The sequence below is a fragment of the Phyllobates terribilis genome, unplaced genomic scaffold, assembly GCF_046119375.1.
Source record: "Phyllobates terribilis strain yellow unplaced genomic scaffold, ASM4611937v1 Scaffold_3__8_contigs__length_932513732, whole genome shotgun sequence".
Lineage (NCBI taxonomy): Eukaryota > Metazoa > Chordata > Amphibia > Anura > Dendrobatidae > Phyllobates > Phyllobates terribilis.
Genome location: NW_027362763.1, coordinates 42249496 through 42270904, shown reverse-complemented (window position 1 = coordinate 42270904; position 21409 = coordinate 42249496).

The following is a 21409-nucleotide window of genomic DNA, read 5'->3' as shown; positions in this document are numbered from 1 at the left end:
CTGGGGCAGATGTTTGAAGCCTGGGAAGGGGGTAATACCCACGGAGCTTCCCAGGCTACTAATATCAGCCCCCAGCTGAATACATAGCCTTTACTAGCTATTAAAATGGGGGACCCCCCCAAAAAAATGACGTGGGGTCCCCCCTAATTTAATAGCTAGCAAAGGCTAGGCAGACAGCTGGGGGCTGATATTAATAGCCCAGGAAGGGAGCCATGAATATTGGCCCCCTCCCAGGCTAGAAACACCAGCCGTCAGCCGCCCCAGAAATGGCGCATTCATAGGATGCGCCAATTCTGGCACTTAGCCTCGCTCTTCCACGCTGCCCTGGTGCGGTGGCAGGGGGTAATAGGGTTGGGGTTGATGTCAGCTTATAATGCCAGCTGACATCAAGCCCAGGTTAGTAATGGAGAGGCGTCTATAAGACACCCCCATTACTAACCCCATAGTCAAAGTTAAAAAAAACACAAACACCCAGAATAAAGTCCTTTAATTGAAATAAAGACACAATCCTTTATTGTTCTAAATTAAACCATACTTACCATCACGCCCATTCCAGCTGAAGCCAACGATCTCCTGCAATAAAAGAAAAATAATAAAGCAACCTCATCCTTACCTTTCCATGGTTCCCACGACAGCTTCAGCTCTGCTACATCGAGATGACAGGCTGGACCGCAGCAGAACGCTGCCATCCAGCCTGTCATCCCGCAGACACTGAGAAGCGCACGCTTGCTTGCGCTGCTCAGCGTCTCTCTGTGACGACATCCAGATGAGCCGAGTTCATGTCCAATGAACTCGGCTCACCTCATGCACGTCACTGACAGCGTGGGAAAATTCTCACGCTGAAGCGGTGAGTGCAGGAGAATTCTCCCACGCTGTCAGTGACGTGCATAAGGTGAGCTCATGTCCAATGAACTCAGCTCACCTCCTGCACGTCACTGACAGCGTGGGAGAATTCTCCTGCACTCAGCGCTTCAGCGTGAGAATTCTCCCGCTGAAGCGCTGAGTGCAGGAGAATTTTCCCACACTGTCAGTGACGTGCATAAGGTGAGCTCATGTCCAATGAACTCAGCTCACCTCCTGCACATCACTGACAGCGTGGGAGAATTCTCCTGCACTCAGCGCTTCAGTGTGAGAATTCTCCCACGCTGAAGCGCTGAGTGCAGGAGAATTTTCCCACGCTGTCAGTGACGTGCATGAGGTGAGCCGAGTTCATTGGACATTAACTCGGCTCATCTGGATGCCCTCACAGAGAGACACTGTGGAGCGCAAGCAAGCCTGCGCTTCTCAGTGTCTGCGGGATGACAGGCTGGATGGCAGCGTTCTGCTGCGGTCCAGCCTGTCATCTCGATGTAGCAGAGCTGAAGCTGTCATGGGAACCATGGAAAGGTAAGGATGATGTTGCTTTATTATTTTTCTTTTATTTCAGGAGATCGTTGGCTTCAGCTGGAATGGGCGTGATGGTAAGTATGGTTTAATTTAGAACAATAAAGAATTGTGTGTTTATTTCAATTAAAGGACTTTTTTCTGGGTGTTGTGTTTTTTTTAACTACTTTACTAGAAATTCATGGTGGTCATGTCTAATATTGGCGTGACCCCATGAATTTCGGGCTTAGGGCCAGCTGATAATGCCAAGCTGGCCCTAACCCCTTTATTACCCAGTGAGCCACCGCATCAGGGCCCTGGATGAGTTGGGTACAGCGCCAGAAGATGGCGCTTCTATGAGCGCGCCATTTTCCGGGGTGGCTGCGGACTGCAATTTGCAGCGGGGTGGCCCAGAAAGCTTGGGCCTCCCTGCGCTGCGGATTCCAGCCCCCAGCTGCCTAGTTGTACCTGGCTGGACACAAAAACAGGGCGAAGCCCCACGTCAATTTTCTTTAAATTATTTCATGAAATAATTAAGAAAAAAAGGGCTTCCCTATATTGTTGTGTCCGGCCAGGTACAAATAGGCAGCTGGTGGTTGGGGGCAGCCCGTTCCTGCCTGCTGTACCTGGCTGGACACAAATATAGTGCGAAGCCCCACGTCAATTTTTTTTAAATTATTTCATGAATTTCCTGAAATAATTTAAAAAAATTGAAGTGGGGCTTCGCACTATATTTGTGTCCAGCCAGGTACAGCAGGCAGGAACGGGCTGCCCCCATCCACCAGCTGCCTATTTGTACCTGGCCGGACACAACAATATAGGGAAGCCCTTTTTTTCTTAATTATTTCATGAATTTCATGAAATAATTAAAAAAAATTGAAGTGGGGCTTCGCACTATATTTGTGTCCAGCCAGGTACAGCAGGCAGGAACGGGCTGCCCCCATCCACCAGCTGCCTATTTGTACCTGGCCGGACACAACAATATAGGGAAGCCCTTTTTTTCTTAATTATTTCATGAATTTCATGAAATAATTAAAAAAAATTGAAGTGGGGCTTCGCACTATATTTGTGTCCAGCCAGGTACAGCAGGCAGGAACGGGCTGCCCCCAACCAACAGCTGCCTATTTGTACCTGGCCGGACACAACAATATAGGGAAGGCCTTTTTTTCTTAATTATTTCATGAATTTCATGAAATAATTAAAAAAAAAGTACGTGGGGCTTCGCCCTATTTTTGTGTCCAGCCAGGTACAACTAGGCAGCTGGGGGCTGGAATCTGCAGCACAGGGAGGCCCAAGCTTTCTGGGCCCCCCCCGCTACAAATTGCAGTCCGCAGCCACCCCGGAAAATGGCGCGTTCATAGAAGCGCCATCTTCTGGCGCTGTACCCAACTCATCCAGGGCCCTGGTGCGGTGGCTCACTGGGTAATAAAGGGGTTAGGGCCAGCTTGGTATTATCAGCTGGCCCCAAGCCCAAAATTCATGGGGTCACGCCAGTATTAGACATGACCGCCATGAATTTCTAGTAAAGTATTTAAAAAAAACACAACACCGAGAATAAAGTCCTTTAATTGAAATAAAGACACAATTCTTTATTGTTCTAAATTAAACCATACTTACCATCACACCCATTCCAGCTGAAGCCAACGATCTCCTGCAATAAAAGAAAAATAATAAACCAACCTCATCCTTACCTTTCCATGGTTCCCACGACAGCTTCAGCTCTGCTACATCGAGATGACTGGCTGGACCGCAGCAGAACGCTGCCATCCAGTCTGTCATCCCGCAGACACTGAGAAGCGCAGGCATGCTTGCGCTCCTCACTGTCTCGCTGTGACGGCATCCAGATGAGCCGAGGTCATGTCCAATGAACTCGGCTCACCTCATGCACGTCACTGACAGCGTGGGAAAATTCTCACGCTGAAGTGCTGAGTGCAGGAGAATTCTCCCACGCTGTCAGTGATGTGCATGAGGTGAGCTCATGTCCAATAAACTCAGCTCACCTCCTGCACGTCACTGACAGCGTGGGAAAATTCTCCTGCAATCAGCGCTTCAGCGTGAGAATTTTCCCACGCTGTCAGTGACGTGCATGAGGTGAGCCGAGTTCATTGGACATGAACTCGGCTCATCTGGATGTCGTCACAGAGAGACGCTGAGCAGCGCAAGCAAGCCTGCGCTTCTCAGTGTCTGCGGGATGACAGGCTGGATGGCAGCGTTCTGCTGCGGTCCAGCCTGTCATCTCGATGTAGCAGAGCTGAAGCTGTCGTGGGAACCATGGAAAGGTAAGGATGAGGTTGCTTTATTATTTTTCTTTTATTGCAGGAGATCGTTGGCTTCAGCTGGAATGGGCGTGATGGTAAGTATGGTTTAATTTAGAACAATAAAGGATTGTGTCTTTATTTCAATTAAAGGACTTTATTCTGGGTGTTTGTGTTTTTTTTAACTTTGACTATGGGGTTAGTAATGGGGGTGTCTTATAGACGCCTCTCCATTACTAACCTGGGCTTGATATCAGCTGGCATTATAAGCTGACATCAACCCCAACCCTATTACCCCCTGTCACCGCACCAGGGCAGCGTGGAAGAGCGAGGCTAAGTGCCAGAATTGGTGCATCCTATGAATGCGCCATTTCTGGGGCGGCTGACGGCTGGTGTTTCTAGCCTGGGAGGGGGCCAATATTCATGGCTCCCTTCCTGGGCTATTAATATCAGCCCCCAGCTGTCTGCCTAGCCTTTGCTAGCTATTAAATTAGGGGGGACCCCACGTCATTTTATTTGGGGGGGTCCCCCATTTTAATAGCTAGTAAAGGCTATGTATTCAGCTGGGGGCTGATATTAGTAGCCTGGGAAGCTCCGTGGGTATTACCCCCTTCCCAGGCTTCAAACATCTGCCCCAGCCGTCTGCTTAACCTCCGCTAGAGCCTAAAATTAAGGGGAACCCCACGCCAATTTTTTTAATAATAAATCCTTTATTTTAATACTAAATGACAAGTACAGTAACCAACACTATCACTGTACTTCATATATATGTGACTGACATGTTTCTATCTATCTAATCTATGTGTGATGCTCTATCTTTCTGTTCTAAATTGTCGGGTACCGCTGCTGAATTGCCGGCCGGCTTTTTTAAAGAGACAGTGCATGAAAACACTATTATTTTTTTAAATAAATCCTTTACACTAAATGACAAGTACAGTAAGCAACACTATCACTGTACTTATTATATATGTGACTGACATGTTTCTATCTATCTAATCTATGTGTGATGCTCTATTCCTTCTTGTCTAAATTGTCGGGTACCGGTGTATGCCGCTGCTGAATTTGCCGGCCGGCTTTTTTAAAGAGAGTGTCTTCTGAGCAGTTTGTCAGCTTTTGGACACCTTTGCAGGTGTTTTCTATGTGTTTCTATGTGTTTTTGTTTGCCTGCCATTGGTTTTAACGGTGTTTGACGGTGTTCTAAGGTGTTCGACGAACAGTTCGACGAACAGTTCCTCGAACATCCCGGTGTTCGACGAACCGAACCGAACCCGAACACTACGGGGGTGGCTCAACACTACTGTGTATAGAATACCAATTTTTTTACTGCACATAGTGAAGTAAAATCTTTTGGGCATAGCATCATTCTATTAGTCCATCTATACTGACCTACATCAGATTGCAAATTGAATATAATTTTTTTCTGCATCTAGATCTGAAAAAATATTTGGGCTTCTAGCAGTGTGTGGGACTTGTTCTATTAGTCCATCTATACTGACCTCCATCAGGTTGCAAACTGAATATAATTTTTTTCTGCATCTAGCTCTGAAAAAATATTTGGCCTTCTAGCAGTGTGTGGGACTTTCTCTATTAGTCCATCTATACTGACCTCCATCAGGTTGCAAATTAAAAATAATTTTTATCTGCATCTACCTCTGAAAAAATATTTGGCCTTCTAGCTGTGTGTGGGACTTGTTCTATTAGTCCATCTATACTGACCTCCATCAGGTTGCAAACTGAATATAATTTTTTTCTGCATCTAGCTGTGAAAAAATATTTGGCCTTCTAGCAGTGTGTGGGACTTCCTCTATTAGTCCATCTATACTGACCTCCATCAGGTTGCAAATTAAAAATAATTTTTATCTGCATCTAGCTCTGAAAAAATATTTGGCCTTCTAGCAGTGTGTGGGACTTTCTCTATTAGTCCATCTATACTGACCTCCATCAGGTTGCAAATTAAAAATAATTTTTATCTGCATCTAGCTTTGAAAAAATATTTGGCCTTCTAGCAGTGTGTGGGACTTTCTCTATTAGTCCATCTATACTGACCTCCATCAGGTTGCAAGTTAAAAATAATTTTTTGTCTGCATCTAGCTCTGAAAAAAATATTTGGCCTTCTAGCAGTGTGTGGGACTTTCTCTATTAGTCCATCTATACTGACCTCCATCAGGTTGCAAACTGAATATTTTTTTTTTCTGCATCTACCTCTGAAAAAATATTTGGACTTCAAGCTGTGTGTGGGACTTGTTCTATTAGTTCATCTATACTGACCTCCATCAGGTTGCAAATTGAATATAATGCTTTTCTGCATCTAACCCGGCCAATAGTTTTGGCCTAATACCACAGTTTGGCCACTCAGCTCTGCTCGGTTCCCATCCATTGCTTTTTTGTGCAAAGAACTCCAGAGTTGTGAATTAGTTAACCACCAAAATGAGTGGAAAAAGGCCTGCTTGCTGGTGGAAAGGGGAATAGGCGTGTTGGGAAGGGGAAAAAAGGTTGTGTCCGTGGGGTAGGTGTTAAAGCAACAGTAACATCTGCAGAAGAAAGACCATCTTCCAGCCAAACTAAAATGTCTACTTCTTTTATCGTACAATGTGATAAGATCCCTTTCTTACGGGCACGCCAATCGCTACAAATTCCAGTTGAGGCACAAAAACAGCAGGTGCTTCAACGGATATCAAGTGTTCCTTTAAGTGGGCTCTCCTCCACATCAACTTCAACATCACAAATACTCCAGTCCTCAAAGGTGTCACCCCAATCGCACTTGCTTCCTCACAGCTCCCAAATCTCCAGCTGCCCGTCTGAGTATGAGGTAGAACAGATGGTTGAGTCTGCAGAGCTGTTTACTCATACTATAGCCTGGGAATCAGAGGTCGACTCCAGCGCTTCTGTGAATCCAGACGAGGAAATGATCTGCACTGATGCCCAGAATCTTTATTAGTCGGATCCAGGACCAGACGCAGATGGTTCTGACCATAATGTAGACCCTCATTCCCAAACTGTAACTCCTGTTGGTGGAGACAATGAGGAAGACGATGATGAGACTCAAATACCTGATTGGAGCGACAACTTTAGTTTTTTGTAAGGGAAGGAACAGGTTGGCTCTGAGGACGACGGGTGTGATAACGCACAGGGTGATGATGATGAGGTTGGAGATCCCACTTACTGTCAACCCACAGTCAGCCAAGAGATGAGGTCAGCAGAGGAGGTGGAGGAGGATGCTAATGACGACGAGGTCAGGTTGCGCCTTCCTGGACAGAGACGTAGTACTGGAAGCACGTCAACAACTGCATCCTCAAACACAACTCTGCCTCTCACCACAAGTCGTGGTGGCTCTTCAGGTCGCATGGGTGCTAAGCCTTGCATAGCCTGGGCATTTTTTCAGATCGATAAAGATGACCCAACTCGTGTTATCTGTAACATTTGTCAGCAAAAGCTAAGTAGAGGCCAAAAAATACATAATTTGAGTACTTCATGCATGAACCGGCACATGGACATGAAGCATAAGTTGCAGTGGGAAGCTAACTGTGCTACAATGCGGCCAAGCCGGCCGGGCCAACCACCGTCTGATATATCTTGTGCATCCGCGGCCTCTTCATCCTCTGTGACTGGGGGGACAGCAGTCACACCTGTTTTGGGGCGCAGACCTGCCACCTCTTTACCCGCAACAGCCAGCGTGATTGGCAGGTCATCATTTTCTTTGGAGGTGGTAACACCAGCTGGTGTTGAGCGCTGGCTGACATCGATAGCACCACCTTTGGATCAAGGCAACCTAACATGTCCGCCTGCATCTTCCTCACAGACCGGCAGTTTGCCGGGGACACCCTTATCAACCCCGTCTAAGCACAATAGCCAGCCCTCGGTCCCTCAGATGTGTACAAGTAAAAGACCATTTCCTCGTAGCCATGAGAAAGCTAAGAGGTTGAATTTCACCATCTGCAAGCTCTTGGCTACAGAAATGCTGCCTTTCCGCCTGGTGGACACAGAGGATTTTCGAGACCTTATGTCCGTCGCAGTGCCCCAGTACCAGATGCCCAGTCGGCACTACTTCTCAAAGAAAGGTGTGCCTGCGCTCCACCAGCATGTTGCACACAACATCACCGCTTCTTTGAGAAACTCTGTGTGTGACAGGGTGCATTTCACCACAGACACTTGGACGAGTAGGCATGGACAGGGGAGTTACTGACTGGGCACTGGGTAACTATGATGACAGCAGGACAAGGGGCTGCTGTCCAAGTCTTGCCGTCCCCACGAGTTGTGCGTCAATCCTCTTTATCTCAAAGTTCCTCCACTGCTTCTGCCTCCTCAACCTTCTCTTGGTCCTCTACCTGCACCCAAAGCCTGTCTGGTCATGCCACAAGCTTTCTAACTGCACAGAAGGGATCCTTCACACCTCCTTCTATACTGGCAGTAGGGCTCAACGTCATCAGGCGGTTTTTACTTTGAAATGTCTGGGAAATGTGAGTCACACAGCTGAGGAGTTGTGGTCAGCTCTGGAGAACCAATTTCATGAGTGGCTGTCTCCACTGGACCTGAAACCAGGGAAGGCCGTGTGCGACAATGCTGCAAACCTGGGTGCGGCCCTTCGCCGGGGCAATGTCACACATGTGCCTTGCATGGCTCACGTGTTGAACCTGGTTGTTCAGCAATTTTTAGCCCACTATCCCGGACTAGATGGCCTTCTGCAGAGGGCACAGTCTCTGTGTGCTCACTTCCGCCGTTCGCATCCTGCAGCTCAGCGACTTACATCTCTACAGAAGTCGTTGGGCCTGCCACTTCACCAGCTAAAATGCGATGTGCCTACGCGGTGGAATTCAACTCTGCACATGTTTCAGCGACTGTGGCAGCACCGACAAGCCCTGGTGCAATACGTTCTGACGTATAGCCTGGGCCAACGAGATCCAAGGTGGGGCAAATCACGCTGGAGGAGTGGTCTCAGATCAGGGACCTATGCACCCTTCTGCACAGTTCTGAAATGGCGACTAAGATGTTTAGTGCTGACGATGCCATTATCAGCATTTCTATTCCGGTGATTTACATGCTGGAGCACATGTTAAACAGAATTCGGAGTCAGGTGGTGGCACAAGAGGAGGTGGAGGAAGTAGAGGAGGAGGAGTTGTATGCGGAAGGGCTAACATCTGCAAGGTCCAGACGGTCGGCAGCACCAAGGCAGCAGGCATGTGAGGGTGGGGGAGATGGTTTTACCAGGGTGCATGGTAGCAGCCAAACTAGTGAGGAAGGTGCAGGAGCCCAGGAAGAAGTGGAGGACGAACTGATGGAAGACTCATCAGATGAGGGAGACCTTGATCAAATTTCTGTTGTGCGAGGTTGGGGTGAGAGGACAGAGGAAGGAAGCATGATTGTTACCTAGCCACCAACACAACAGGGACTTGGTGCTCCTGGATGCGCAACACACATGAGTGCCTTCTTGCTGCACTACCTGCAACATGACCCTCGAATTGTGAGAATTAGAAATAATCCTGACTACTGGGTTGCCACACTGTTAGATCCCTGGTACAAAAGTAAATTTGCAGAAATTATTCCTGCCATAGAAAGGAATGCACGCATGCAGGAGTATCAGCAGAGACTGTTGCAGAATCTTACATGTGCTTTTCCACAAAACACCAGTGGTGCACGTAGTGTATCTCACAGTTCCAACTTGCCAACCGTGGGACCGTCGATTGTTCAGCACTCAAACCGTAACAGAACCACAGTATCTGCTGGTAACATCAATTTTGCGGAATCATTTCACCACTTTTTTAGCCCATCCTTTGCAAGGCCACAGGAGACAAGAAGTCTGACACATAGTCAACGCCTAGAGACGATGGTACAGGAGTATCTCCAAGTAAACATTGAAGCCATGACTGTGTCACTGGACCCTTGCTCTTTTTGGGCTTCCAATCTGGATAAATGGCCGGAGCTAGCCACTTACGCCTTGTAGATCTTGTCATGCCCCGCAGCCAGCGTTCTGTCTGAACGTGTGCTCAGCGCTGCTGGTGGTGTGCTGACAGATAAGCGCACGCGGCTCTCCACTGATAATGTAGACAGACTCACGTTCATAAAGATGAACAAATCATGGATCCGAAACGACTTTTCTACCACTGTGTCATCCTGGGGAGAGTAAAAGCTTGATGATTGGTTAAAATCACCTCACCAACCGTTTTAAGCTTTCAAATTACTAATCATGTTTATCTGTATCATGGCTGGAAAATAATTTGGGCTTTGTAGCAGTGTGCTGCACTGATTCTATTAGGCCATCTATAATAAGCTCCACCAGATTTAAAATTACTAATCATGTTTATCTGTATCTTGGCTGGAAAATAATTTGGGCTTTGTAGCAGTGTGCAGTACTGATTCTATTAGGCCATCTATACTAAGCTCCACCAGATTTAAAATTACTAATCATGTTCATCTGTACCTTGGCTGGAAAATAATTTGGGCTTTGTAGCAGTGTGCAGTACTGATTCTATTAGGCCATCTATACTAAGCTCCACCAGATTTAAAATTACTAATCATGTTTATCTGTACTTTGGTTGGAAAATAATTTGGGCTTTGTAGCAGTGTGCAGCACTGATTCTATTAGGCCATCTATACTAAGCTCCACCAGATTTAAAATGAATAATAATTTTTAGCTGCATCTAGCCCGGAAAATAATTTTGGGGCTCCGAGATGCGCAAGACACATAAGTGCCTTCTTGCTGCACTCCCTGCAACATGACCCTCATATTGTCAGAATTCGAAGTAATCCTGACTACTGGGTTGCCACACTCTTAGATCCCCCAAACTTTTCGATCAACCTTTTCATTTTATTAAAGACCAAAAAAATGGTCATTTTTGAAATTATAAGCATTAGCAGGTTATTAGAAACTGAAATCAAACAGTTTTCAACTCAAAACTTTATTCTAGGTGATGTTACATTTTCAGATAGGACCCCTTGTTCGAAAGGAGCTTCTGAACTCTCTCGTACATTGAATTTGTCAGGTTTTGGATGGTTTCTGCTTCAATTGTTTTGCATGAGGACAGAATACCCTCTCAGAGCTGTTGCTTAGATGTGAACTGCCTCCCGCCATCATAGACACTCCTTTTGATGATGCTCCAGATTTGAATGGGGTAGAGGTCAGGGGAACATGGGGGTCACACCATAAGTTTGTGCCCTTTTATGCCCATATGAGCCAGAGATGCAGATGTTTTATGTGCAGCATGAGATGGTGCATTATCATGCATAAAAATGATCTTGCTGTGGAATACACGGTTCTTCTTCTTGAACCATGGCAGGAAGTGCTGTTTGAGAAGCTCCACATACATTATGGAGTTCATCTTTACCCCTTCAGGGATCCTAAAGGGGCCGACAATCTCTCTCCCCATGATTCCAGCCCAAAACATTACTCCACCTCCTCCTTGTTGGCGCTGTAGCCGTGTTTGCGTGGCGTGTCCATCAACCAGCCATCCTCCACTCCATTCATCTGGACCATCAAGCGTTGCATGGCACTCATCCGTGAACAAAACAGTTTTGAAATCAGTCTTCATGTAATGTTTGGCCCACTGGAGCCGTTTCTGCTTGTGTGAAGTGGATAGAGAAGGTTGACAGGATGGCGTATGCACAGCTGCAAACCTCTGAAGGACCCTGCATCTTGTTGTTCGGGGGACGTTGGAGGCACCAGCAGCTTCAAAAACTTGTCTGCTGCTATGACAAGGCTTTTTTGCCGCTGCTCTTTTAACCTGAAGTAATTGCCTGTAGGAAAGAGTCCTCAATTTGCCCTTATCAGCACGCACACATGTGTACTGTGAATCAGCTACATACTTCTTGATTGCCAAGACACTTCATCCTGATCATCGCACAATGTTGATTGTAGTCATGCCTTGACCTAAACACTCCACAATTTGTTACTTCTCAGCAGCCGACACATCCTTCTTCTTTCCCATTTTGGCAGAAAATGTAGGCTGCTTAATAATGTGGGACAGCCTTCTTAAGTAGTCTTGCCTTTCATTGGACACACCTGCCAAACTAATTAGCACAGGTGTCTGCAATTGCTTACAGTGATATAAAGAGCCCTGACACACATCACCATCAATGAGTTTAACTGACAAACAAACAAATTCTTCCCTTATCACTCCTAAACACTTTTTGCATAATAATTTGGAACACAGTGTACATGTGCTTTTCCACAAAACACCAGTGGTTCACGTAGTGAATATTACAGTTCTAACTTGCCAACCGTGGTCTGTATGGAGTTGTTCAATAAAGGGCCCAAAATTAAGATAACATAGATGGGAGAGGTCTCTATGAATAGGAATTCCTAAGTATTTGATACCCTGTGAGGGCCAGGCAAAGGGAAAGTTGGACTGGATGGAATCCTGTATGGATTTGGGGAGGGAGACATCGAGGGCCTCAGACTTCACTGCATTGATTTTAAAATTTGACCATGTAACAAAGTGATCTATTTCAGCCAAAACAGCATGGATGGATATATGTGATTGAGTGATATATACTAGGACATCATCAGCAAATAGAGAGCACTTGTACTCGGTGCCTCCCACCTCAATCCACCTAATATTGGGGTTATGGAGAATTGATGAGAGCAGGTGCTCCGTCACTAGGATGTATAAGAGAGGGGACAGAGGACATCCCTGCCTTGTCCGATTCGTGATTGTGAAAGGTGATGAAAATCTTCTGATGCACCCCCTGGGCCTTGGGACACCCGGAGCCGGACCCTTTTTAGTGGATGCTGGTGGTTGTAGTCTCCGTGGCGGCGACCCGGTTCCGTGGCTCAGGGTGGTCAAACCAGTGGCGGAACTATTTATGTGGTTTTGATGTTTAAATGTCCGACTACGCCACCCGTGGATTGCGGTCAGAGTGAACCGCCGCTGCAGGGCAGACCGCTGAGGCTGGTGTTGTGGGTGCAGCAGAGCGTAGCATAACTCCCCATGGGAGGAGTATAGCCTCAGGGCAGTGTATGCGGAGGATGGGGGTGATGGTGCAGGGCAGCAGCAGTAGCGACACGGAGTCAGTGATGCAGTCCAGGGCTTTTACTCACAGTTCTTATTATCCAGACCACATCTGCAGGTAACGGCTGCCCACGTCGTACTGTGCTCACCAGGTGAGGGGCTCAGACAACTCCCAGATAACTTTGGAGCGCTTCACAGGACACCCTTTGTGTGTCCTTTGTCTGGCCTTTCTTACCAACCCTTCTGTCCGGCTGCCTCGGGCCTCCTCTTGGTAAACTTGGCACCAGTTTCCCTGACCCTATGTGGTGCCTTCCCAGCGGGTGTAGCGAGGGGCTGCGCCACATAAAATGTCACAGCCTCCGGTTTCTAGCTGAGGGTCATTTCCTGCCTCCACTAGTTTCGGGGACCGGTCTCCCCCTTTGGCCTGACCCCTCCACGCAGGTGGATTCGGGCGTGCGGTGGCGACTCGCCCGTCCGCACCACTGGGATCCCTTCGTTCCTCGTTCCTGGAGCCTTCTCCGCTCCTCTTCCTTCCTTCTCCCTTTTCCAGGCCTGGGCCTCTGTTACTAGGCCTGCCTCCGGAGCAGAGCTCATGCAGAGCCCCTGCTCCCTGTCACTTCTGCTCAGACTTCTCTGCACTGAACTAAGATGGTGCCCACCTTTTATACTCCCTTCTCAATGCACCCAGGAACTGCTTCCTCCCTGGTCCTGCACTACAGGGTTCCCCTTCCTCAGTGTTCCCTCCCCCTACTCCAGCCAGGGACAGGGACTGTCGTGCCCATCTCAGGGGCATATTGGTCGCCCTGCCTTACGGCAATGTGGTGTAATTCATGCAGGTGTCGGGTCCTGATCCACACTCCATCCTTACCTGAGAGTGAGATATCACACCTCTGGTTGAGGTGCAATACCTCTGTAGCAACCGAGCCCTCAGGGTGCTACAGTTCCATTTATCTTCAGCCTAGGTGACGTATTGCAATACAGGGCCGTGATTTTGGCTATAAAAGGGTACCCTAGACCCCTACCCCAAGCTTTTTAAGAGAATCATATATGGCGTGCCAGGAGACTCTATGGAATGCTTTCTCAGCATCCAACAAGAGTATCTAATTACAAATTTTTAACTGCATCTAGCCCAGGAAATACTTTGTGCCTAGTAGCAGTGTCTGCTAGTCAGCGGATTATCCCGGCTGTTAAGCAAGCTACACCACCTGTAGTTTGGACACTTCATTTTTTCAAAGGAAATGCTTCGGGACCACGGTATACTCAGTGAAGAGCATCAGGAGGCACCCCAAGGCATAGGGGCTGGGACTGGCACTAGGATGCCTTGCGGTGGACAGCCGAGCTCGATCCTTATAAAAGCTTTTTAACTGCAGCAGCTTTAGTGGACGCTACTGGAGCTGGAATTACGCGGCTGCTGGCATGAGACTTGCCCTCCAATAGATCCTTGTAAATGGATTTAAAGTGTATTCATTCAAATTAGAGAGACAATTTAAATTAAAAAGCTTAGAGCTGCCTCCACCACAGGGGGGCTCGCTCGACCCACCAGCGGACAGGCACCAGTATTGGGAGAGGGGGGCTGGCCATCAGGGTTCACCGCGGCTCTGGCACAAACCCGGCGACACGGAGGTGGCACGGGCAGGAGCGGACTGGTCGTGTCGACTTCTCACTTTTTGGATTTTAGAAGGGCATGACATGCCTATATCTGTGTCTCCCCCTCCTTTTACTCCTCCACCTCTTTTCTTTTCGCATGACTATATGTACTTGTCACTTTTCCATGTGTTAGTTGTGTCTTCTGAGCAGTTTGTCAGCTTTTTGACACCTTAGAAGGTGTTTTCTATGTGTTTCTATGTGTTTTTGTTTGCCTGCCATTGGTTTTAACGGTGTTCGAAGGTGTTCGACGAACAGTTCGACGAACAGTTCGGCGAACACACGGGTGTTCGACAAACCGAACAGAACTCGAACACTACGGGGGTGGCTCAACACTACTGCTGATACTCCTGCATGCGTGCATCTCTTTCTATGGCAGGAATAATTTCTGCAAATTTACTTTTGTACCGGGGATCTAACAGTGTGGCAACCCAGTAGTCAGGATTATTTCTAATTCTCACAATTCGAGGGTCATGTTGCAGGTAGTGCAGAAAGAAGGCACTCATGTGTCTTGCGCATCCAGGAGCACCAAGTCCCTGTTGTGTTGGTGGCGAGGTAACAATCATGCTTCCTTCCTCTGCCCTCTCCCCCCAACCTCGCACAACAGAAATGTGATCAAGGTCTCCCTCATCTGATGAGTCTTCCATCAGTTCATCCTCCACTTCTTCCTGGGCTCCTGCACCTTCCTCACTAGTTTGGCTGCTACCATGCGCCCTGGTAAAACCATCTCCCCCACCCTCACATGCCTGCCGCCTTGGTGCTGCCGACGGTCCGGACCTTGCAGATGTTAGCCCTTCCGCATACAACTCCTCCTCCTCTACTTCCTCCACCTCCTCTTGTGCCACCACCTGACTCTGAATTCTGTTTAACATGTGCTCCAGCATGTAAATCACCAGAATAGTCATGCTGATAATGGCATCATCAGCACTAAACATCTTCGTCGCCATTTCAAAACTGTGCAGAAGGGTGCAGAGGTCCCTGATCTGAGACCACTCCTCCAGCGTGATTTGCCCCACCTCTGGATCTCGTTGGCCGAGGCTATACGTCAGAGCGTATTGCACCAGGGCTTGTCGGTGCTGCCACAGTCACTGCAACATGTGCAGAGTTGACTTCCACCGGGTAGGCACATCGCATTTTAGCCGGTGAAGTGGCAGGCCCGACGACTTCTGTAGAGATGTAAGTCGCTGAGCTGCGGGATGCGAATGGCGGAAGTGAGCACACAGCGACCGTGCCCTCTGCAGAAGGCCATCTAGTCCGGGATAGTGGGCTAAAAATTGCTGGACAACCAGGTTCAACACGTGAGCCATACAAAGCACGTGTGTGACATTGCCCCGGCGAAGGGCCGCACTAAGGTTTGCAGCATTGTCGCACAAGGCCTTCCCTGGGTTCAGGTCCAGTGGAGATAACCATTCATGAAACTGGTTCTCCAGAGCTGACCACAACTCCTCAGCTGTGTGACTCATATTTCCCAGACATTTCAAAGTAAAATCTGCCTGATGACGTTGAGCCCTGCTGCCAGCATAGTAAGGAGGTGTGCAGGATCCCTTCTGCGCAGTTAGAAAGCTTGTGGCATGACCAGACAGGCTTTGGGTGCAGGTGGAGGACCGAGAGGAGGTTGAGGAGGCAGAAGCAGTGGAGGAACTTCGGTATAAAGAGGATTGACGCACAACTCGTGGGGACAGCAAGACTTGAACAGCAGCCCTTTGTCCTGCTGTCACCATAGTTACCCAGTGCCCAGTCAGCGACATGTAACGCCCCTGTCCATGCCTACTTGTCAAAGTGTCTGTGGTGAAATGCACCCTGTCACACACAGAGTTTCTCAAAGAAGCGGTGATGTTGTGTGCGACATGCTGGTGGAGCGCAGACACACCTTTCTTTGAGAAGTAGTGCCGACTGGGCATCGGGTACAGGGGCACTGCGACGGACATAAGGTCTCAAAAATCCTCTGTGTCCACCAGGCGGAAAGGCAGCATTTCTGTAGCCAAGAGCTTGCAGATGGTGAAATTCAACCTCTTAGCTTTCTAATGGCTAGGAGGAAATGGTCATTTACTTGTCCACATCTGAGGGACCGAGGGCTGGCTGTTGTGCTTAGAAGGGGTTGAGAAGGAAAACTGCCGGTCTGTGAGGAAGATGCAGGCGGACATGTTAGGTTGCCTTGATCCAAAGGTGGTGCTATCTATGTCGGACAGCGCTGAACAACAGCTGGTGTTTCCACCTCCAAAGAAAATGATGACCTGCCAATCACGCTGGCTGTTGCAGGTAAAGAGGCGGCAGGTCTGCGTTCCAAAACAGGTGTGACTGCTGTCCCCCCAGTCACAGAGGATGAAGAGGCCGCGGATGCACAAGATGTGGCAGATGGTGGTTGGCACGGCCGGCTAGGCTGCATTGTAGCATAGTGAGCTTCCCACTGCAACTTATGCTTCATATCAATGTGCCGGTTCATGCATGAAGTTCTCAAACTATGTATTTTTTGGCCTCTACTTAGCTTTTGCTGACAAATGTTACAGATAACACGAGTTGGGTCATCTTTATCGATCTGAAAAAATGCCCAGGCTATGCAAGGCTTAGCACCCATGCGACCTGAAGAGCCACCACGACTTGTGGTCAGAGGCAGAGTTGTGCTTGAGGATGCAGTTGTTGACGTGCTTCCAGTACTACGTCTCTGTCCAGGAAGGCACAACCTGACCTTGTCGTCACTAGCATCCTCCTCCACCTCCTCTGCTGACCTCATCGACTGGCTGACTGTGGGTTGACAGTAAGTGGGATCTCCAACCTCGTCTTCATCACCCTGTGTGTTATCACACCCGTCGTCCTAAGAGCCAACCTCTTCCTGCCCTGACAAAAAACTCAAGTTGTCGCTCCAATCAGGTATTTGAGTCTCATCATCCTCTTCCTCATTGTCTCCACCAACAGGAGTTACAGTTTGGGAACTTGGGTCTACATTGTGGTCAGAGCCTTCTGCGTCTGGTCCTGGATCCGATTCATAAAGATTCTGGGCATCAGTGCAGATCATTTCCTTGTCTGGATTCACAGAAGCTCTGGAGCCGACCTCTGATTCCCAGGCTATAGTATGAGTAAACAGCTCTGCAGACTCAACCATCTGTTCTACCCCATACTCAGACGGGCAGCTGGAGACTTGGGAGCTGTGAAGAAGCAAGTGCGATTGGGGTGACACCTCTGAGGACTGAAGTATTTGTGATGTTGAAGTTGAGGTGGAGGAGAGCCCACCTGAAGGAGCACTTGATATCCGTTGAAGCACCTGCTGTTTTTGTGCCTCATCTGGAATTTGTAGTGATTGGCGTGCCCGTAAGAAAGGGATCTTATCACATTGTCCGCTAAAAGAAGTAGACATTTTAGTTTGGCTGGAAGATGGTCTTTCATCTGCAGATGTTACTGGTGCTTTAACACCTACCCCACGGACACAACTTTTTTTTCCCCTTCCCAACTTGCTTATTCCCCTTTCCACCACCAGCAGGCCTTTTTCCACTCATTTAGGTGGTTAACTAATTCACAACTATGGAGTTGTTTGCACAAAAAACAATGGATGGGAACCGAGCAGAGCTGAGTGGCCAAACTGTGATATTAGCCCAAAAGTATTGGCTGGGTTAGATGCAGATAAAAATTATTTTGAATTTGCAACCTGGTAGAGGTTAGTATAGATGTACTAATAGAACAAGTCCCACACACTGCTATAAGCCGAAACATTTTTTCAGAGCTAGATGCAGAAAAAAATTATATTGAATTTGCAACCTGGTGGAGATTAGTATAGATGGACTAATAGAACAAGTCCCACACACTGCTACAAGCCTAAATATTTTTTTAGAGGTAGATGCAGATAAAAATTATTTTGAGTTTGCAATCTGGTGGAGGTTAGATTAGATGGACTAATAGAACAAGTCCCACACACTGCTAAAAGCCGATATATTTTTTCAGAGTTAGATGCAGAAAAAAATTATATTGAATTTGCTACCTGGTGGAGGTTAGTATAGATGGACTAATAGAACAAGTCCCACACACTGCTACAAGCCGAAATATTTTTTCAGAGCATGATGCAGATAAAAATTATTTTGAATTTGCAACCTGGTGGAGGTTAGTATAGATGGACTAATAGAACAAGTCCCACACACTGCTACAAGCTGAAATATTTTTTCACAGCTAGATGCAGAAAAAAATTATATTGAATTTGCAACCTGGTGAAGGTTAGTATAGATGGACTAATAGAACAAGTCCCACACACTGCTACAAGCCAAAGCCCAAATATTTTTTCAGAGCTAGATGCAGATAAAAATTATTTTGAATTTGCAACCTGGTGGAGGTTAGTATAGATGGACTAATAGAACAAGTTCCACACACTGCTACAAGCCAAAGCCCAAATATTTTTTCAGAGCTTGATGCAGATAAAAATTATTTTGAATTTGCAACCTGGTGAAGGTTAGTATAGATGGACTAATAGAACAAGTCCCACACACTGCTACAAGCAAAAGCCCAAATATTTTTTCAGAGCTAGATGCAGATAAAAATTATTTTGAATTTGCAACCTGGTGGAGGTTAGTATAGATGGACTAATAGAACAAGTCCCACACACTGCTACAAGCCCAAGCCCAAATATTTTTTCTGAGGTAGATGCAGATAAAAATTATTTTGAACTTGCAACCTGGTGGAGGTTAGTATAGATTGGCTAATAGAACAAGTCCCACACACTGCTACGAGCCGAAATATTTTTTAAGAACTAGATGCAGATAAAAATTATTTTGAATTTGCAACCTGGTGGAGGTTAGTATAGATGGACTAATAGAACAAGTCCCACACACTGCTACAAGCCAAAATATTTTTTCAGAGCTAGATGCAGAAAAAAATTATATTGAATTTGCAACCTGGTGGAGGTTAGTATAGATGGACTAATAGAACAAGTCCCACACACTGCTACAAGCCCAAGCCCAAATATTTTTTCAGAGCTAGATGCAGATAAAAATTATTTTGAATTTGCAACCTTGTGGAGATTAGTATAGATTGACTAATATATCAAGTCCCACACACTGCTAAAAGCCAATATATTTTTTCAGAGCTAGATGCAGATAAAAATTATTTTGAATTTGCAACCTGGTGGAGGTTAGTATAGATGGACTAATAGAACAAGTCCCACACACTGCTACAAGCCAAAATATTTTTTCAGAGCTAAATGCAGAAAAAAATTATATTGAATTTGCAACCTGGTGGAGGTTAGTATAGATGGACTAATAGAACAATTCCCACACACTGCTACAAGCCGAAATATTTTTTCAGAGCTAGATGCAGATAAAAATTATTTTGAATTTGCAACCTGGTGGAGGTTAGTATAGATGGACTAATAGAACAAGTCCCACACACTGCTACAAGCTGAAATAATTTTTCAGAGCTACATGCAGAAAAAAATTATATTGAATTTTCAACCTGGTGGAGGTTAGTATAGATGGACTAATAGAACAAGTCCCACACACTCCTACTGTTATGATCTTCTACAAGCACTAAGGAAAGAAAGGAGATCTGTCCCTACAATAGAACTAAGCTAGATCCCTACGATGTAATGGGGAACCTGATCCTGCGATCAGACCCGCTAAAGTCCTCGGCTAGTCTGTACGAAGACCTATAGATGCAAGAAAGGGATCCCTACAAGAACTAGGGACTGGGATAAAGTTGGACACCTCCTAGTGGAAATTGTTGCAGTAAAAGACAAACACACAACATAGAACATAAAGGTCCCAAGACCTAGCTAAACTGACTGAGAAAGGTAACTAAGCACCAGGCTAGCTTAAGAGTAGAAATTACAATGAAGTCCAGCAAGGCCAGGAGGGCGGAGCAGGACTAAATAGGCAAAAAAGGTCATGTGACCAGCAAGATAGAAAAAACCTAACAGGAGAGTTCAAACAGTACCCCCTCTTCTATGAGGATCCTCCAGATCACCTAGGCCCAGGCTTATCAGGAAACCTCTTGTGAAATGCTCTGACAAGTCTGGAAGCAGAAACATCATCCGCCCTCACCCATGAGTTATCCTCGGGTCCGAAACCCTTCCAAGCGACGAGATACTGCAAACTCTCTCTTTACCGTCTAGAATTTAGGATGCGGGAAATTTCGTATTCCCCGTTCTCCACCACCGGAGGAACAGTGGCAGAGGCGTCTCCATCCAACACATAAGCTCTTTTCAACAGAGAAACATGAAACACCGGATTAATCTTCCAGGAGGTAGGAACCTCCAACCTAACAGCAGATTGGTTAACTACCTGAAGCACCTTAAAGGGCCCTACAAACTTGGGACCCAATATTTTAGAAGGAATCCTCAACCGCAGATTCTTAGAGGACAACCAAACCATGTCACCAATAGCAAACAAAACCTCTTGCCGTTTCCTATCAAAGTACCTCTTAGATTTTTTGTTAGCCTCCTGAAGATTACCACGCACATCCGTCCAAACTTTCTCCAAATCACCGGAAAAACTCTCCTCCTCAGGCACAGCCGATACCAATTTGGAGAATGACCCAAAAGACTGATGTCTCCCTGAACAACAAAAAAAAGGCGAACAACCAGCAGAAGAGGATGTATGGTTGTTAAGAGCAAACTCAGCAAGTGGCAGAAACTCAGACCACCCCTCATGATTTTCTGCCACAAAACAATGCAAGAACTGCTCAACTGTTATGTTCTGCTACCAGAGCTAAGGAAAGAGAGGAGATCTGTCCCTACGATAGAACTCAGCTTTATCCCTACGATGTAACAGGGGACCTGATCCTGCGATCAGACCTGCTAAAGTCCTAAGCTAGTCTGTACGGAGACCTATAGATGTGGGGAAGGAATCCCTACAAGTACTAAGGACTGGGAGGAAAATGGGACACCTCCTAACAGAAATAGTAGCAGACAGACAAACAAACAAAATATATAGAACACTGAGGTCCGTAGACCAAGCAAACTAACAGAGTTAGATACAGAGCACAGGCTAGCTAGAAAGTAGTTATACAATGAAGTCCAGCAAAGCCAGAAGGGCGGAGCAGGATTAAATAGGCCAACAAGGTCATGTGACCAGCAAAGGAAAAAACCTAAGAGCAAGGTTCTAACAGTACCCCCCCTTCTAAGAGGATCCTCCAGATCCCCTAGGACCAGGCTTATCAGGAAATCTGTGAAACGCTCTGATAAGTCTGGACGCGGAAACATCATCTGACCTCACCCAAGAGTTATCCTCG